The following is a 10,169-nucleotide window of genomic DNA, read 5'->3' on the forward strand; positions in this document are numbered from 1 at the left end:
CTAGGTCATATAAACAAGAACAGAATAAACAGGTTGACTCAAGAGAAAATCCTCGAAGTCAGTGATTGTGAATCACTTCCAACCTGTGAGTCCTATCTTCTTGGTAAAATGACCAAGTCACCTTTTATTGGAAAAGGTGAGAGAGCTACTAAGCTCTTGGGCCTAGTACATACTGATGTATGCGGGCCCATGAGCACCAGTGCTAGAGGTGGATATTTCTACTTCATAATTTTTACGGATGACCTATCCCGATATGGATATGTCTATCTGATGAAACATAAGTCGGATTCATTGAAAATATTCAAACGATTTCGAAGTGAAGTAGAAAAATAAACTGGGAAGAGTATTAAAACTCTTCGATCTGATCGAGGAGGAGAATACCTTTCTAGTGAGTTTCTCACATATCTAGGAGAGAATGAGATTCTCTCCTAATAGACTCCTCCAGGAACACCACAGTATAATGGTATGTCTGAAAGGAGGAATCGGACTCTGTTAGACATGGTCCGATCCATGATGGGTTTTGCTAGCTTGCCGATATCCTTCTGGGGATATGCACTCGAATCGACCTGTTATCTGTTAAATAAGATTCCAAGTAAGTCTGTAATTAAGACTCCATATGAGATATGGACAGGACGTAAGCCAGCACTTTCACACCTTAGGGTCTGGGGGTGCCCGGCCTATGTCAAATGATTAGTCACAAACAAACTTAGACCTAGGTCTGACAAATGCTCATTCATAGGGTACCCCAAAGAGACAAAAGGATATTTTTTCTACCATGCTGATGAACAAAAGGTGTTCATCAGTCTTAAGGCAATTTTTTTAAAAAAAGAGTTCCTTGGTGAAGGAACCGTTGCCTCTAAGGTTGAACTTGATGAAGTTCAACAGGTAGAAGGACCGACACCAATAGCTAAACCTGAGTCGGATATGATTAGATCAGATTCGGAGCCCAATGTACCTGCACCATTAAGGCGATCCGATAGAGTACCGTATCAGCCGGACAGATACTACGATTTTTTAGTTCGGGATGGTGATCCCATCGAACTTGATGAGAATAATGAGGATCCGATCACCTATATGGATGCAATGCAGAGATCTGATTTTGAGAAATGGCTTGAAGCCATGAAATTTGAAATGGAGTCCATGAAGGTCAACGATGTATGGACATTGGTTGACCCACCTGAAGGGGTTAAACCCATTGGGTGTAAATGGGTCTTCAAAAGGAAGAGGGGCGCAGACGGAAAGGTGGAGAGCTATAAAGTCCGTCTGGTCGCCAAGCGATATCGTCAACATTATGGTATTGACTATGACGAGACATTTGCTCCTATGGCAATGCTCAAATTCATTCGGATAATGCTTACAATAGCTGTCCATCTGGATTATGAGATCTAACAGATGGATGTAAAGACAGCTTTCTTGAATAGAGAGCTGATCGAAGAGGTGTATATGATACAACCTGAGGGGTTTACATCCACAGATGAGTCCAAGGTGTGCAAGCTTCAGAGATCCATTTATGGATTGAAGCAAGCTTCTCGGAGTTGGAACATGCATTTTGATAAGGTGATCAAAACGTATGGCTTCATTAAGAATGGAGAAGAGCCCTGCATCTATAAATGGGCAAATGGTCCAGTTGTGGTATTTCTTATCTTATACGTGGATGATATTCTCTTAATCGAGAATGACATCCCCGCACTACAGGAAATAAAAGTTTAGTTGTCATCACAGTTCTCCATGAAGGACTTGGGTGAAGCATCCTACATCCTAGGGATGAAGATCTATAGGGATAGATCTAAAAAGATGCTTGGGTTATCCCAATCCATGTACATAGACACTGTGCTGAAGAGGCTCAGCATGGAGAATTTCAAGAAGGGCTATCTACCGATAGGCCATGAAATTTCTCTCTCTAAGAAAGATTGTCCGACAACTCCTGAAGAAAGAAAGCGTATGAGTAGAGTCCCATATGCTTCAACCATGGGATCTATCATGTACGCCATGACATGTACAAGACCAGATGTGGCATACTCACTAGGAGTAGTAAGTAGATACCAATCTGATCCTAGAGAAAATCACTAGAAAGTGGTTAAAGTCATCCTTAAGTATTTGAGAAATACTAAGGACCAATGGTTGGTTTATGGTGAGTCATATCTGAAACTTATGAGGTTCACAGACTCTAGCTTTCAATCTGACCATGATGACAGCAGAAGCGTGTCGGATTATATCTTTACTCTGAATGGTGGAGCCATCTACTGGAAGAGTTCCAAGCAGCATACTGTGGCGGACTCTGTTTGTGAAGCAGAGTACATCGCAGCATCGGATGCCGCAAAAGAAATTGTGTGGCTGAAAAAATTCATCAACGAGCTCGAAGTAGCACCCTCCCTCGATGGTCCGATCCTGCTCTACTGCGACAGCACTGGTGCCATAGCTCAGGCGAAGGAACCTATAGCACATCAGTGGATGAAGCATATCTTGCACCGCTTCCACCTGGTCCGAGAGATCGTGGATCGAGATGACGTCGGCCTTCAGAAGATCGACGGAAAGGAAAACCTGACCAACCCCTTTACTAAAGCCCTGGCGATAAAGGAGTTCGACAACCATAAGTCAAAGATGGGTATTAGATACTGTGCTGAGTGGCTTTAGGACAAGTGGGAGTTGTTGGAAAATATATCCCAAAAAGCCAATGGTCAAGCTGTTGACGGTTGAGCAACCAAGTATTGTAATTGATTTATTAATAAATAAAATATATTTGGCATTTTCATCGTAAGCTTTCATCTTCTAATGAACTCTGTTGTTATGATGAAGTCCTTAGGACTATTTAGATTCGATAAAGAGAAGATTTATCGATTAGTCCTTAAAACAGTTCACGACCAAATGATAGGCTGTTAATAAGGACGACAGCTTCTATCGAGCATAGGTCGCTGTAGGCCATATGGGTTGGTTGTCCTCTTAACTAAAGAGTGTGGAGACACTGGTATGGTATACGGTGAGATGTACTGGTACATCATCATTGAACATGACCAACTCCAGAGTATTCTGCTGTCGAGAATGTCTCTGATAGGATATAGGTATAAGTGTCTCTTAGACCTGAGATCGCCTCAGTGACTTGCAAGCAACTCACTGTGCTTTGGTACTGGACTAACTGAATTTTTAATTCAGGGATGGAAGGCTTCTGGGCACAGTCAAGTACTTACAAAGTCAGAGTGTGATCGAGATGGGATTGACCACTCCAAGAGTTGGAGAAGAATGAGTCGCTGTATTTCAATTTAGCAAAACTTTGGCCAGGGTAATCCATCAGATGGATTTGATATTTTGAAATACAATGTGGACAACCTGATCAGAGTTGATAGTTGAACTCTGGGGTGTCCTATGATCATTTTGGTCAAGGGGATGAATTATATGAAAATTATATCCGCATGGGTTCTAAGGATGTTGTTCTACACATTCGACCTATCCGATCATCGGGTATCATTGCTAGATGGTCACTTCGATTGGTACAAAAATTTATTCCTATGCTATTGACTTAGGTTCGGACCTATGAGGTCACACACATTAGAGTTCATGATCCGATCAGATGGTTGATCAACGATTAAGAATCATTCTAGGGTTAAATGATCAATACGATTGACATTTAACCCAGTACAAGTGTTGCAGGAGGATCGATTAGCAATTCAATTGCTAATTGGCTTAATTTGATTAAGCCAATGGGCTGAGATTAAGTCTAATTAAATATAATTTAATTAAATTTGGTTTGGGCTTGATTGGATCAAGTTCAATTAGTTTATTGGATAAGCCATGTGCAAGAAAAAACTAGTCCTAGTTCAACTAGGACTTGGGTCAATCTAATTTCTAATTTGATTAGAAAATTAAATCAGATTTAAATCTAATTTAATCTGATTAAATTAAATTCTTAATTAGATTAAGACCTATTTTAATTAGATTGATCTAATTTTGGTTTGATTTGGTTTGAGAAACCAAATTAAAACAAGTCATAAGATAGAATCCTAGTAAAACTAGGATTCCACCTTGCGCCACATAAGCCTTCCCCACACCCTCTCTCTCATTCAACGCCAATCTTCTCTTATTTTATGCAACAAAAGCCCTCTCCCAGGTCTCTCCCATATTCACAAAAGGTTTCCTCTCTTCTTTCTTACATGGAAGGTGGTTTGGATCAAATCAAAGTGGAATAAGTTTGGATTTCGAATTCTATGAGATAGAGTTTTAGAAATCCAAAACTCTTTCAATTTTGCACCGAATTTATCCAAATATTTTTTGAAATTTTATAAATTTTAGGGTACATATTGTGAACCCTTTTCTAGTGATCTATGCATAAAAATAAGGAGGAGGTGCTCAAGAGTTGGGTGCCCCTTATCTTGCCATGTTTGGATAAGCCTTGACTAAGTATTTGACCTAGACAAGGACTCTATCATATCTCTCTGTATAAAATGAGTTTCTTCATAAACTTTTTTGAGAAGATATAGATTTGAGAGACCTTTGGGCCATCCTAAAATTAGAGAGAAATACCTTTGGGTCATGGAGATATAATAGACACAAGATAGGGTGTCTAGAGAGAGAAACGAGAAGAAGAAGAGGGTCTTCTTCTAGGGTTGTTTGTTTTCAGATCTTTCCTCCCTCCATCTTGAGTTTCCTGAGAGCATCTCAGATCTAAAACTCCTTCTCCTACTTTCTATCTTTGGAAGAGTCCAAATCAAGAAGAAGGAGGCACCTGATCAACCATCAAAGAAGGATCAGCGCAGTACTAGCATACTGTGCTGATTTCCTGAAGCAGGACTTCTATCGAGATTTGTGGGCTCATGTGGATGACTCCTAGAGGTCGGACGTATGTGCAGCTTTTAACATCATCCTCAAGCCCGAATCAGCGAGATTAGAACGTCTAACTTGTAAGATAATAGATCTGATCTATTGTTTAATACATAAATTAGATGTAGTATAGAAACATTTTGATATGATCAACATGTAGTTCATGCTGTATATATATATATTTTAATTTTTGATTTAATACTATGTAATAATCATGAAATAGGATCTTAGATCTAGGAATTCTCTGATTTTAGAAAATAAATTTTGATTTATTTTAGTCTTCCGCTGTATGATCTTGAAAAAATTTCAAGATCTAACCCTGAAACCCTAGATCTGGTTCCTACAGTTGACGGTTGAGCAACCAAGTATTGTAATTAATTTATTAATAAATAAAATATATTTTTGGTATTTTTATCATAAGTTTTCATCTTCTAACAAACTCCGTTGTTATGATAAAGTCCTTAGGAGTATTTAAGTTCGATAAAGAGAGGATTTATCGATTAGTCCTTAAAATTATTCATGACCAAATGATAGGCTGTTAATAAGGACGACAGCTTTTATCGAGCATAGGTCACTGTAGGCCATATGGATTGGTTGTCCTCTTAACCAAAAAGTATGGAGACACTGGTATGGCATACAGGTGAGATGTAAGGATACATTGTCATGGAACATGATCAACTCCAGAGCATTCTGCTGTCGAGAATGTCTCTAATGGGATATAGGTATATGTGTCCCTTGGACCTGAGATCGCCTCAGTGACTTGCAAGCAACTCACTGTGCTTTGGTACTGGACTAACTAAATTTTTAATTCAGTGACAGAAGGCTTTTGGGCACAGTCAAGTACTTGCAAAGTCAGAGTGTGATCGAGATGGGATTGACCACTCCAAGAGTTGGAGAAGAATGAGTCACTGTATTTCAATTCAGCAAAACTTTGGCCAGAGTAATCCATCAGATGGATTTGATATTTTAAAATACAATGTAAACAACCTGATCAGAGTTGACAGTTGAACTCTGAGATGTTCTATGATCATTTTGGTCAAGGAGATGAATTATATGGAAACTATATCCGCATGGGTTCTAAGGATGTTGTTCTACACATTTGACCTATCCGACCGTCGGGTATCATTGCTAGATGGTCACTTCGATTGGTATAAAAATTTATTTTTATACTATCTACTTAGGTTCGGATCTATGAGATCACATACATTAGAGTTCACGATCTGATCGGATGGTTGATCAACGATTAAGAATCGTTCTAGGGTTAAACGATCAATATGATTGACATTTAACCTAGTGCAAGTGTTGCAGGAGGATCGATTAGTAATTCGATTGCTAATTGACTTAATTTGATTAATCCAATGGGCTGAGATTAAGTCTAATTGAATATGATTTAATTAGATTTAGTTTGAGCTTGATTGGATCAAGTTCAATTGATTTATTGGATAAACCAAGTGCAAGAAAAAACTAGTCCTAGTTCAATTAGGACTTGGGTCAACCTAATTTCTAATTTGATTAAAAAATTAAAATAGATTTAAATCTAATTTAATCTGATTAAATTAGGTTTTTAATTAGGTTAAGATCTATTTTAATTAGGTTGATCTAATTTTGATTTGATTTGGTTTGAGAAACCAAATTAAAACAAGTCATAAGATAGAATCCTAGTAAGACTAGGATTCTACCTTGCACCACATAAGGCCCCCACGCCCTCTCTCTTATTCCACACCAATTTTCTCTTATTTTGTGCGACAAAAATCCTCTCCCAGGTCTTCACCATGCCCAAAAGGTTTTCTCTCTTCTTTTTTACATGGAATATGATTGTGGATCAAATCAAAGTAAGAATAAGTTTGGATTTCAAATTCTATGAGATAAAGTTTTAGAAATCCAAAACTCTTTTTTTTTGCATCGATTTTATCCAGATTTTTTTTAAAATTTTTATGAATTTTATGGCACTTGATAGGCACCCTTTTCTATTGGTCCATGCACAAAAAGAAGGAGGGAGAGCCCAAGAGTTGGGTGCCCCTTATCTTGCCATGTTTGGATAAACCTTGACTAGGTATTTGACCTAGATAAAAACTCTATCATATCTCTCTATATAAAATAAATTTCTTCATAAAATTTTTATAAAAAATAGATCAAAGAGAGACCTTTGGGACATCCAAAAATCAAATAGAAAGAAGGTTAGAGAATGGAGATATAATAGACACAAGATAGGGTGTCTAGAGAGAGCAAAGAGAAGAAGAAGAGGATCTTCTTCTAGGGTTGTTGTGTTCATCTCTTTCCTTCCTCTATCTTGAGTTTTTTGAGAGTATCTCAGATTTGAAACTCCTCCTCCTACTTCTCATCCTTGGAAGAGTCAAAATCAAGAAGAAGGAGGCACCTGATCAACCATCGAAGAAGGATCAGTGCAGTACTAGCATACTGTGCTGATTTCTTGGAGCAGAACTTCTGATCGAGATTCGTGGGCTCGTGTGGACGACTCCTAGAGGTCGGATGTGTATGCAGCTCACAACATCATCCTCAAATTCGGATCAGCAAGGTTAGAACATCTAACTTGCAAGGTAATAGATCTGATCTATTGTTTATTACATACATTAGATGTAGCATAGAAACATGTTGATATGATCAACATATATTTCATTCTCTATATGTTTTAATTTTTGATTTAATATCATGTAATAATCATATAATAAGATCTTAGATCTAAGAATTCTCTAATTTTATAAAATAAATTTTGATTTATTTTAGTCTTCCGCTACATGATCTTAAAAAAATTTCAAGATCTAACCCTGAAACCTTAGATCTGGTTCCTTCAATCAGTATCAGAGCCTAGGTAGTTTATTACATGATTATTTATACATACTTAGATTATTTCTTAGATTAAATTTAATTTATAATCTGATTATTAAATCTAAAATTAAAATTTTTATATCAATCACGAACTGAAAGGTTGTCCTAATTCGTGTAGATCTATCTTTAATCATAAATTTGTTAGATGCGATCTAGATTAAATTTATAATTTATTAGATTTAAAAGATGTTTAAATCTAAAATAAAATCTCTTTGTTAATATAACCTATGTAAAGAACCATCATATTTTTGTCTGAAAAATTTGCGCAGTTTAAAGTTGAAATTATTTCAATTACATGAACCTGTTTAGATTAGATCTAAAGTAGTTTCATGTTTATTTCATTTGCATCTTAATTATGAATCAAACATGCAACTTGATTAGTGAAACCATGTTGTAAAATTATTTTATAAATATAAAAATTATTTTTAAAAAGTCGAACCCCAATCCTCAGTCCAAAACTTAATTGAGAATTAAGAAGTTATTTTGATTAGGTTCTAGGATTGTGAATTGAAGAACCTAAGACACAAACCATAACACATTGGGTTAATGGGTTAGTGGGAATTAGGTCCATTAATTGGGTTAGACCTAAGGTTAGATTAAAGATGGACTTAATTAAAGAATTGACTAAATCTAATTAATTGTTGTCTTAGATTAGGTCAAGAATTCTTTAGATCAATTACAATAGTTGTAGTTGGTCAAGTACATGTCTTTAACAAGAACCAAATGAACTTGATTCTTGGCCAAGCGGTCTAGCACGAACTGTTAGGTTGATCCAATCGAAACTAATTAAACCAATTGGTGTCTAAGGTAAATCAGACCGGTGGTTTTTAATTGGGAGCCTGCTTACCTGGCCATTTCTGATGGTGTCTAAGGCAAGCTTTGGCAGACCCTCCCACCGATCAAACTTACCTAGCCTCTTGGTAAAATTATATTTTGATTGGATCACTTAACTATTCAAGCTGATCCATGTCAGCTAGGTAAATCAGTGTGACTGATTTAGGTGCTCCTAGACCAACCCTTTTAATGGTCTCCCTTAAGCTGACTTGGTGAAGCCAGTGGAAGGATCATGATAAGCTGGTTCATCTAACCTCATCCTCTAAATCCATTAAATCCTCTAAAATTATTAGGTTCTTAAAATAAAATAGTTATGGTGATAACTAGATCATAGCCTCCCATTAAGTGGATGATAATGGGTCCATCAGTTAGATAATCATTGAAGGCCCAAAGGCCTAGTGCTTATCGGCTGGTGGAATTATCATTCATAATATGATTTTTTGACTGCATCTTTCTAAATGATGGTTAGGTTAGCCAACCAAAGTTGGGCCTAATCATTCATTGGCTAGATGGGCCAAGTATGGTCATGTTAATGGTTGGACCTAACCAGACCTTTTCAATGGAGGCCAAAGCCTACTGATTAGGGACTGGGGCAAAATTAAAATTACTAGAAATTATTTAGAGAAATAATTAGTTATGAACCTACCCTTAGATGTACATGGGTTAGCCAACCAAAGTTGGACTTGTGTGCAATCTAAGTGAATTCTAGTACCCACTAAGGAATTAAGGTAATTCCTCGAATTGGAGATAAAGGCTACCAATTCGAATAAAATAGTGGGAGAAACTTTTTGATTAAAGTCTAAATCTTTAGGTTTAATAAATCAAATACTAATTAGGTTATGATTTTTCATTGTGCAGATATGGCCACTTCCCTATCGCTCCGATCATTATTGGATAATGATAAGTTGGTGGGATCCAACTTCGATAGCTAGTACCGAAAGTTGAAGATAGTTCTGGAGCATGAACGGATCCTATATGTGATAACAGATTCTGCACTTGAGGAGTCAGCTACCAATGCATGTAAAATAGTCAGAGATACTTATCAGAAGTGGCTCAGTGACCGGACCATGGTGCACTGCATCATGCTGGCTACCACGAGCGACGAGTTCAGTCGTAAATTTGAGATGGCTCAGTCAAAGGACATGCTTCAAGTGTTGGAGGATGCCTTTGGCACACCCGATGACGTGGAGAGGCATAAGACTAGTTGTGCCATCTTCAACGCCAAAATACGGGATGGTGCCTCTATCACTGATCATGTATTGTACATGATCGAGCTGATGGAGCATTTGAGCAAACTCGACTTTCCCTTGCATGAGCAGCTTAGAAAAGATGCAATACTGAACTCGCTGCCCAAGTCTTATCTTCCATTCCTCACTCATTATAGAATGACAAAATCTGAAGTAAACTACTATGGGTTACTGGGGTTGCTTCAGAACTTTGAGAAGGATCACCAACTCCATAAGGAGTCAGTGAACTTAGTGGGAGGTTCGTCTTCTGGTTCTCAACCCTTTAAGAAAGGGAAGAAGAACAAGAAGAAGAAAGTGAAGAAGGTGCAAGTTCAGACTGGGACATCAGTGCAGGGCTAGACCAAAAAGATCAAACCTGATAAGAGTCAAGCTGAATGCTTCTTTTGTAAGAAGCGGAGGCACTGGAAGAGGAACTGTCCTCAGTACATT

The sequence above is a fragment of the Elaeis guineensis genome, chromosome 15 (genome assembly GCF_000442705.2).
Source record: "Elaeis guineensis isolate ETL-2024a chromosome 15, EG11, whole genome shotgun sequence".
Classification (NCBI taxonomy): domain Eukaryota; kingdom Viridiplantae; phylum Streptophyta; class Magnoliopsida; order Arecales; family Arecaceae; genus Elaeis; species Elaeis guineensis.